The 10,363-nt window shown below is 42.8% G+C and overlaps 1 long non-coding RNA gene across 1 annotated transcript; it reads left to right on the forward strand.

Moving 5' to 3' along the window:
* Window positions 1–6,995: 6,995 nt before the first annotated feature.
* Window positions 6,996–8,620, forward strand: LOC116663188. Its single transcript, XR_004319321.1, has 3 exons — window positions 6,996–7,006; window positions 7,433–7,434; window positions 8,534–8,620. It is a non-coding gene; the product is annotated as an uncharacterized LOC116663188 (long non-coding RNA).
* The last annotated feature ends 1,743 nt before the right edge of the window (window positions 8,621–10,363 follow it).

Raw genomic sequence — 10,363 nt, forward strand, 5'->3', positions numbered from 1 at the left:
CGTGGGAGGCACAAGCTTTTGGGTATATGGTAAGTTCAAGGATGTATTATACAACAGAGGGCAATATAGCCAAGATTTTGTAATAACTAAGTGGAAAGTAACCTTTAAAAATTGTACAAAATTTAAAATTTTTTTTTTAATTTGGAAAAAAAGAAAAAAGAGTGCAACCCAATCCTCTAATTTACCCCATTGGTTAATAATCTGTAAAACTTCAATTTTATAAAAGTATATTGACTCAATTTAGACGTAGCATTGTATTTGCTACTAATGTTTTGCCCGCTTGATAGACTTGAGAAGTGGCATCCAAGGAATATGATGTTCATGGAAATGTTATGTCCACAGGCCCTCATCTGAAATCCAAAAACTACAAATCTGAGATCCAAAAACTATAAAAAACTAGAAGCTTTTTGTAAAGCATTGGATGGCAAAACCTGACCTGAACTGACAGGAGGCTACGTTTACCACTTAGTTTAAATATTCATCCTTTTCACTGCAGAAAGATTTGTGTGTTTGATTGCAGGGTACTGTCCAGTCCCTGATGTCTAAGGCTCCATATTACCTTTCCAAAAATCCTAAAGTTCTAATCACAAGGGTTTTCTAGAAAGGAATATGTGTCTTCAGGGTCAATGACATGGTGATAGTAACAGTTCTCCTAATGATGTATGGTTTTCGTTCCAGAGATGCTGTTTTCACGTCTACGATGTGTCAGACAACTTTCTAGTTTCATGCTCACTCCTCTGTGCACTCTGATTTCAGTTAATCTTTACAACAGCTCTATGAAGATGCTTCTACCACCTCAGCTTTATAGCTGGAGGAAGTGATGCTCTGAGAGAAGGAATTGACCGCCACAGTCACACACTGACCCACAGTGCTGTTGGCATTCAGGAGAACTCTCTGGATGATGATCATTACTTTACATCTCAATTAGTTTTGTTAACAACCAAACTTGGGCCCACTCACCCTCACACAGTAAAGCCAATCTACCGACACAGAGCTGTGCTGCAGGAAAATGCAGCGTTGATTGCAATGTGCCCTGCAAGTAGTCCGGGACAGCTGGTGCTGAAAAAGCCCAAACTCCCTGATGGGTTTCGGGAAAGCATTTTTAAAGGCCAGGTAAGGGAGGCGGGGGTCACAGGGTACGTGATCAGCTCGTGCACAGTTCTGTGATTGGTTGATGGCGAGGTAACATGCCAGTGGGACAGGGGTTAACATTATCGATCCTTAGGCTCCAGGAAGCCTGGGGGCTGGATGTGCTCATGGTTATCAAGTAGTTAACATCTTCCATTTGGTGGAGGTTTCATGTCTGTAAAACAGCTCAGGAAATGTGCATCGGATACTGTATCTGGGTATTGCAGAGAGGAGCTAAAGCAGAGGATGTGGGGGAGGGGTCTGTGGCGGGAAGGTCCTATGGGGTCCTGCTTGGTTACATTTTTGTTTCTCTGATTAACTGTACGTCCGTTTCTTGCTCAGGCAAACTCCACTCCTGTACCTCTCCTCTGTCCCTTAGCCCTGATTTAGAGCAGGCAAATGATCCACTTCATAAACCGGCCACCCTGTGAAGCTCTTAATGCCAAGCGTCCCGGTCCTTTCTTCTGTGCTGGGAAAGAGCGGTATTGTTTACAAAGCAGTTTCTGCGTGTCAGGCACCCTGCTTTCCACGCGGCATCTTCTCTCACCTTCCCACCAGGGATCGAGGTAGATCTTACTGTTTTTAGTTCTTAGGTGAAGATGCAGAAACTGACTGTGAGGATAATCTCAGAGCTGTTCTGAAGGAAACTACTGTCTATTAACTGGCAACATAATACAGGGCTGTGTTTATCAAAGTGCAATCTGCTGATGAAAGGTGCCAGAATCACGGAGACTCCTAGCCTCCTCGCCAGGACAACCACATCGCAGTATCTAGAGCTCGAGCCCTTGAATCTGTGCTTAAGATGCTCCCCCCTAGAAAACTCACACTGGGAAGTTTGAACCCAGCCTGGCAGAACAGGTGTGGGCTTTGAAACCAAGCTGCTCAGCATTTAAATCCAGGCTCCACCACATATTAGCTGTGTGACTTTGGCTGAATTTCTATCAGTCTCTGAGCCTCCATCTTCCTATGTATAAGGTGGGACTACTCACGTGCCTTGCCTCGTACGTTGTGGAGGGTAAATGAGGCACCGTATGTGGTGTTCTTCGCTTGTGATAAGGCAGACATTCAATAAACTGTACTGAGTAGATAAAAGAATGGATGAATAAACTAAAACCTATTTGACTTTTCTAGCTGTGCTGGCTATGCTAATTTGCCTGGATCTTTCTTTTTTTTTTTTTTTAATCTCCCCCAAAGTCTGCTTGTTGATTTAACTGAGAGGAGACATACTTGGAGACGAAATATCTCTCTTGTACATTTAATGCTTCTGTATTTGAGCTTGGATCTTAGTTCACACAAAACCTTGATCAAGTGAGGTCACAGAGGATGTTTGCAGGCACTGATGGTACAAGCTGGCATTTCTAAGCCTTGTTCACAATGGTAGACACGCTCTCGAGAAAATCCCTGTGCTAGACGAACCCCAGTCTCTCCTCTTAATAACATTATCTGGTGTCTAGAAAGGACCTTTGAACACAGGTAGTCCTTTTGTGACCACTGATGCAGGCCCCTGGCAGGAAGGCTGTCCCTGTGTTTCATCACACTCTCGGTCATAAAATGACAAATTCTGGTCCACGTCCGTTTCTGCGGCTGGCTTTGGCCATTTTTAGAAGCGGATAGTATATCCCCAAATAGCTTACCTTTAATTCATGTGGCAGAAGGACACTGCATCCTGTTACTCATTTTTGTCACAGAAAATGAGCTGGTTTTATGATTCCATTTTTCAGATGGGAGAATTTCGGCAGGGTCTCCAGGGCAAATCCTGTTTGAGCCGGCAGGTCTCCGTTCTCCATTCTGGAACCACCTACGCATACATCTGCAGGTTAACTTTGTAATCTCTAAAGCATTCATGTTTTATTTCTTTGTTGGTTTTTATTTTTTAAAAGAAAATTAACAACTTTATACGACTTAAAGATTTTTTGCTCATTTTTTAGAGTGCAGATCTTGTCAGTATACAATTTCATTCCTTTTATTACTGAGCTGGCAAGTACCTTCACTTGCGTGTTCGATGGCTGGAGCTAAAACTCCCCATGGAACGACTTAGTTCCATACACAATCTGTGAATAGTGGTTCTCAGAAATTCAGGCTGAAACTGTTACAAGAAGTATTTCAGATCCTCTGTCTATGCCTCAGTCTCTAGATCACAATTTTTTGACCCCACCTCTCAGAGTCTTCTTTTTTATTACAGTTGTCCTGTGAACAATGTGGGGGTTAGGGATGCTGACCCCCATGCAGTTGAAAATCTACATATAACTTTACAGTTGGCCCTTACATCCCAGGTTCTGCATTTTCGGATTCAACTAACTTCAGACCATGTGGTACTATAGAATGTATTTACTGAAAAATACCCACATATAAGTGGATTCACACAGGTCAAACCCGTGTTCTTCAAGGGTCATCTGTGTATCCATGTATTATACATAACAAACATCAAAATGTAATATGGAGAGCACTTCAAGAAGTTGAAGGCAGAAACTTTTCAATCAGCTTTATTCAGAAGACTGTGTAATTTTTTTTTTAAAGCACAAGCCATTGGGGTCGAGGCTGCCTGGATTTATTCACGAGACCCCACTTCCTATATTGAATGCATAGCACTAAGCAGCTTCCATTTATCTTTGTCAGAAACAAAACGACAGCCCCAGTGGAGTCACTTATGCTAAGCCCCACGTCATCAAACTGATACTTAACTTTTATTAGTTTCAGCTCTTCAAGAAATGGAATCTTAAATTCCAGTCAATCAGGAATCGCCTGATCAGCATCAATTACATAATTTGCCTGATAGACGTCTGATGTCCATCCCTTAAAGGAAAGCAACCTTGCAATAACCAACCCACTTCTTGCCTAGTGTAATTTCCTTGTTCCTGCTCTATTCTACCTATAAAAGTCCTTCATTTTGTACAACTTCTTGGAGCTCCTTTCTATTTGTTAAATTGGATGCTATCAGATTTGAATCAATGTTGGCTCAAATAAACTTTTAGAATTTTTAATATGCCTCAGTTTAATCTCTTAACACCCTCTATGGAATAAAAGCTTGCCAGCAGAGACAAGCAAAACAATGTAGAGTTGGAATATATTGGCACATGGTGTGCACTACCTGTGTTTATTTCATTTCTGGGTCCCTTCCCTTCCGGATGGTCCCAGCCTACAAACCATTGTATTATATGCTGGCTGACAGCCTGGGCTCTGGTCTTAGACGACCCAAGTTTATATCTACCTCTGCCACTTACTGTGTGATTTTGGATGAGTTAATTCACCTCTCTGTGCTGCAATTCCCTGACTTATAAAATGGAGATAACAACACAGGTTTGTCCACAGCGTTGTTGGGACAAGTCAACGATTTAGTATGTGTAATGCACACAGCACAGGGCCGAGCAGGTGTGTTAGTAATGTTAGCTATCATCATCACCATCCTCATTATTACTCTTTAGATTAAACCTTTTACACTTTTGGAAATTACGTCTAACCCGATAGACCACTACTGGTCTTAATAAAGTATCACTTCAGTCCTTCACTTCAGAAAGTTCCCCCCAAAACAGGTGCTACGTTATAGTAGCAGATTACCCACCGAAAGAATCTACTTGATTATTTATTAATTCCAAAGCAATTTAGAACATTTTTTACAAATCTGTTCCTCCATCTAAATTTCAAACCCCCACAGCACAGACAGTATTTAAAACAACACAAAACCAAACAGAGGTGTTTCAATAATTGGCACAAATGCTTAGTAGTGTCATGGAGAAAACGTGAAAACTTTGTGTTTGGTTGAGGCCTTGGGGATGGAAGATGTCCTGCAGCTTTCTGCATGTCCCTACCGTAATCTCAGGGCTAATAAAACCCCTTTTCTCTATGGGGATTCTGCGTTGAGTGAGGATTGGAAGGGAGCTGGGCTCTCCAGGGCTCCTGTCTTTCCAGGCTCAGCCTGAACCTTGCCCTTTATTAACATTGAATTCATTTTGGATAAGCAGAAAAGGGATGCAAAGCTTACACTTTTTCCAAAGGCTAAACCAGCAGCAGGGCCAAAGTGGTCTCCCCTGTGTGATAAAATCTTGGTCCTTCCCCTTGCTTGGTATTTAGGATGCTGTGCATTTGAAAGGAGAGGCAGTGAGCCCAGCCGACTTGTAGGAGCACAGATCTCTTTGACAGCAGGGCCCCAGAGGGACTGAGACAGGAAGGAAGGGGGCAGGGCACAGCCACTGAAGGAATGACACAGCAACTGAGGACAGGACGGACTGGTTAGAACCAAGAGGGCAGAAGGTTTGACTTCCAGTTGACCTTGAGTCTCATGGCACAGCCACAGAGCCATGAGAGTTCCTAGGCTGACCAGAAAGATCAAAAAGTGGGCAGGGCCTAATTCCCAGAAATCCCCGCCCCTTCCCCAAGATAGTTGGAATAATCCTCCTGCTCATTAGCATATGAAATTACCAAGCCTATAGAAACTAACAACTCCCCACCTCTGGTCGCTCTCTCCCTTGCCTTGTGGGACAGCCCGCACTCTGTCTATGGAGTGTGTGTCTCTCTAAATAAACTTGCTTTCACTTTACCATGCCTTGCTCTTGAATTCTTCCCTGTACAAGGCAAGAACCTGTTCTCCCACAACAGAATTATCCAGCAACTCTTGCTGCAGAGGGTCAAGCTCTGCCCTGTGTTCCCTTTCTCAACTCAGTTACAAACTCTGTTTTAAATTCTGTGAATGCCCCCAACATCTTTCCAATCCATTCTTCATTTTTCCTTAAGTTAAACAAAGTTTATTGCTGGTGATGGCAACAAATGTCATCTTTACAGATACACTTATTGAGCACTTATTATAAGTCTCACACTGGGCTGTGTGTCTTGTCGACTGAAATAAATGCGCAGCCTAAAAGTTGAGAGTTATGTTTTGTTTGGCGGGAAGACGAGCCAGGATGACAGCCTGTCAGATCGCTCTGAGGGACTGCTCCGAAGAGGTAGGGGAGGAGCTAGGATATATAGGAGTTTTACAACAAAGACCAGGTAGTTGGAATATTAAAAGATTATTTGTTAACTAAAGAAGAACAGGCATCTCAAGTTAAAGAATTTAGTGCTTTTCTATGTATGGGAGGCAGCAAACACTTGGGCTCACTGAATTCATTCGTTTGACAAGCACCTAGCTATCTAGGGCCAGTATCCTGTCCTTTCTTATTCTGAGTCCCCTCAGGGTGCACCACTGTGAGTGGCTGCAGAGGCCGGGCTGCAGGCTTGTCTTCACTAGGGGGTGGCGGCAGCTGCTGATGACTTGATGGCTTCAGCATTCTTTGTTTACTGATATGGTTTGCAGTATTTTTCACTCACAGTCTTTACCCCTGATCTTCACAACAAGTACTGTTATCATCAGCTTCCATTTTACAGATGGGAAGACTGTGGCAGAGAGAGGTTGCATGACTTTTCTCAAGTCTCACAGCTAGTTGGTAGGAATGCTGTGGTTTGAACCCACACAGATGAGCTTGAACGCACCTGCGATGTCCCTGTGCTCCTGGATGGGTTCCCCCCGGACGGGTTCCTTGAGGCACAAAGCATTTGTCATGCCTGGAGTGACGGTGACATTAAAACAACTGAGATGTGAGGGATGGGCCACTTCTGACTGAGCAGGACTGAAAAGATGTCATTTCCACTGACTTGAGACCAAAAATTAAAATAATAAAGGGACAAGTGCATCTTAGATAAGTGAAAATGTCCACTTCCAGGGACAAGATTGCTGCAGAAGGAGCCAGCTTTGCACTGACAGACTCACCGAGAAGGTACCTGAAGTACCGAAGGCTCAGAATTCCCAGGGTGACTGAGAGCAGGACAGAGTACCCACCCGAGCTGCCTCTTACCCTCCACCCGCTCCCTGCTCACTCCAGCCCCCTCGCACCCCCCTTCTCTGTTGGTTTCTTCACTGCTTTTGAAGAGCTGACTCATTCCTACTTTTTCTATATCTGAATCTACCTTTTCTTGGTGCATCCAGGTAGCCAGGTCACCCCTGAAGTAGGAACGTGGCCTTGGAGGGACTTAGACTGGAACCATCCCAGGCAAGGCTCCTAAGTGGAGAGGGTGACAGAGGTCAAGCATGACCGTAACCGCCATGCGTTGCAAGCCTGCCATGTGCCAGCCCAGCGCCGAGCTCCTTCTGTGCCCTCTCATCCCATCCACGCCCCTTCCTGTCAGGTAGGCGTTATTTCTCTGATTTTAGAAATACAGAAACTAAGACTAAGAGACTGATGGAACTGGTCCAAAAGTGTGTCAGCCAGGATTCCTTTGATTGCAGGTCACAGGACCTAACTCTGGCATACAGAAAGAGGCACCAGTTGACTAGAAGTTGGTAGCCCTCGCATTCACAGAGAACCAGAAAACAAGACAAACACAGGGCCACTCCCAGTTCAGGAATTACTCAAATAGTTGGTCCAGGGTTTCTATCAGGACAAGTGGGAGCTACCATCTTTGTCAGGCCTTACTCAAGACTCAGATCCTAGGAGAGTCATGGCTTAGCTAGGAAAGGGCAGACACCTAGACTGACGTTCCCACCAGGAGAGACCACAAAGAGGAAAGAGGTTCCCCCAAGGGGAATCAAATGCTGTCAGGAAGGAGGGTGTGCAAAAAATGCGATCTGCCCAAAGTGGCAGACACAGGATTCAAACCGAGGTCCTTCTGAGACAAAGCTGGAGCACCTTTCTTGGTGTCTGTGAAGTAGGCGGGAGGTAGGTCAGGGTAGCTACTGATGCTTGAGCTTTAATTAAACTGACATGGAACAGAGCCCAGGGCCAGAGACAGAGCAGGAGCTTCATAAGTTCTTGTTGTGCAGACAAACCAAAAAGATGCATAAGACTGGTGTGAGGTGATACCTCATTGTAGCTTTGATTTGCATTTCTCTAATAATTAGCATTTTTTCTTGTGCCTATTGGCCATTTGTACATCTTCATTGGAGAAATGTCTGTTTGAGACTTCTGCCCATTTTTCTTATTGGATTGTTTATTTTTTAGTTACTGAGTTACACGAGCTATTAGTATACTCTGGAAATTAAGCCCTTGTCAGTCTCATCATTGGAACATATTTTCTCCCATTCCATAGGTTGTTTTCTCCTTTTGTTTATAGTTTTCCTTGCACAGCAAAAGCTTGTAAGTTTAATTAGGTTCTATTTGTTTGTTTCTGCTTTTATTTCTATTGCCCCGGTAGACTGCCCTAGGAGAACATCACTAAGATTTATGTCAGAGAACGTTTTGCCGATGATTTCTTCTAGGAGGTTTATCATGTTTTGTCTTATGTTTAAGTCTTTAAGCCATTTTGAATTTATTTTTGTGCATGGTGGGAGGGAGTACTCTAACTTCATTGATTTACAGGCAACTGTCCGGTTTTCCCAACACCATCAGCTGAAGAAACTGTCTTTACTCCATTGTATGTTCTTGCCTCCTTTGTCAAGGATTAATTAACTGTAGGTGTGTTGGTTCATTTCTAGGCTCTCTATTCTGACCCATTAATCCATATGTCTGTTTTTGTGCCAATATCACGCTGTTTTAATTACTATAGCTCTGTGGTATTATCTCAAGTCTGAGAGGATTATTCCTCCAGCTCAATTCTTTTCTTCAGTATTACTTTGGTGATTCTGGGTCTTTTGTGATTCCATATAAATTTTAAGATTATTTGTTCTAGTTCTGTGGAAAATGTCATGCATAATTTGATAAGGATCACATTAGATCTGTAGATTGCTTTGGGTAGTATGGTCATTTTAACAATAAACTACAATGAGGTATATCACCTGACACCAGTCAAAATGGCCATCACTATAAAGTCCACAAACAATAAATGCTGGAGAGGGTGTGGAGAAAAGGAACCCTCCTACACTGCTGGTGGGAATGTAGTTTGGTGCAGCCACTGTGGAAAACATTATAAAGATTCCTTAAAAAACTAAAAATACACTTACCTTATGATCCAACAATCCGCTCCTGGGCATATATCTGGAGGAACCTCTAATTCAAAAAGATACATGCACCAATGTCCATAGCAGCACTATTCACAATAGCCAAGACATGGAAAAAACCTAAATGCCCATCAACAGATGACTGGATAAAGAAGCTGTGGTCTATTTATACAATAGAATACTAGTCAGCCATAAAAAAAAATAATAAAATACTGCCATTTGCAGCAACATGGATGGATCTGGAGATCATCATGCTAAGTGAAGTAAGTCAGAAAGAGAAAGAAAAATACCATATGGTATCACTTATATGTGGAATCTTAAAAAAATGACACAAATGAACTTATCTACAAAATGGAAATACCCACAGAAAACAAACTTGTGGTTACAGGTGGGGGGGGAATAAATTGGGAGTTCGGGATTTGCAGATAACAGCTACTATCTATAAAATAGATAAACAACAAGGTTCTACTGTATAGCACAGGGAACTGTATTCAGTACCTTGGAATAGCCTATAATGAAAAAGAATATAAAAAGGAGCATATATATATGTGTGTGTGTGTGTGTGTGTATATAATTGTATGTTGTACACCAGAAATTAACACAACATTTTAAATTGACTATACTTCAGTTAAAAAAATCAAAAAGTTGCATAAGAAAGCCCAGAAGCTGATGCTGTGACTCCCTCCTACCCTTGGATATAGGCACTCTGTGTCATTCTCAGAGCTTATCTATTTGAACCATGTGTGACTTGAGAGGCTGAATTAGAATTAGATGCATGAGCTCTCCTTTTCTTATAAAACCCAGACACGGTCAGCATAACCCCCATCACACAGGAGTGAGCAGTCTAGCTGGTCTGTATGAGTCCAGGCAACACACACAAGGAGTCTTCTTCTTGGGGGCAAATAAAGTAAATCACAGTCTGCACAGATTACTTCCTGTTTTCAAAAGCAACCTGGATGGTTCTTAGAAGAAAAGGCTATGAGCCTGTCATTCTATGCTCTTCCTAATTCAGAATCTCCGGGCCTATTGAAAGAAGCAGATATAAAGGGTCGTGCTGTTTCAGTGAAAGAGAGAACAACGAAGGAGCTGGTAATTGGGGGTCAGAAGGGTAAGGTCATTCTCAAGATATCAGATTTCTCTGTTGGAGCTTCTTTGGCTCAGAGATCTAGGAGAGGATTTTTTATCTTTAAAGCATTCTTTGGACTTAATGTAAAAATTAAACTCTGGCAGAGCTGTACCTTTACAGCTGGACCCACTGGTCCTGTGACCCGTGGCATTCACAGGGTCATACATTACCTGAGGTGGAGCAATTTGATGTTCATTTGGGTTCAA

Source organism: Camelus ferus, chromosome 1 (genome assembly GCF_009834535.1).
Source record: "Camelus ferus isolate YT-003-E chromosome 1, BCGSAC_Cfer_1.0, whole genome shotgun sequence".
Lineage (NCBI taxonomy): Eukaryota > Metazoa > Chordata > Mammalia > Artiodactyla > Camelidae > Camelus > Camelus ferus.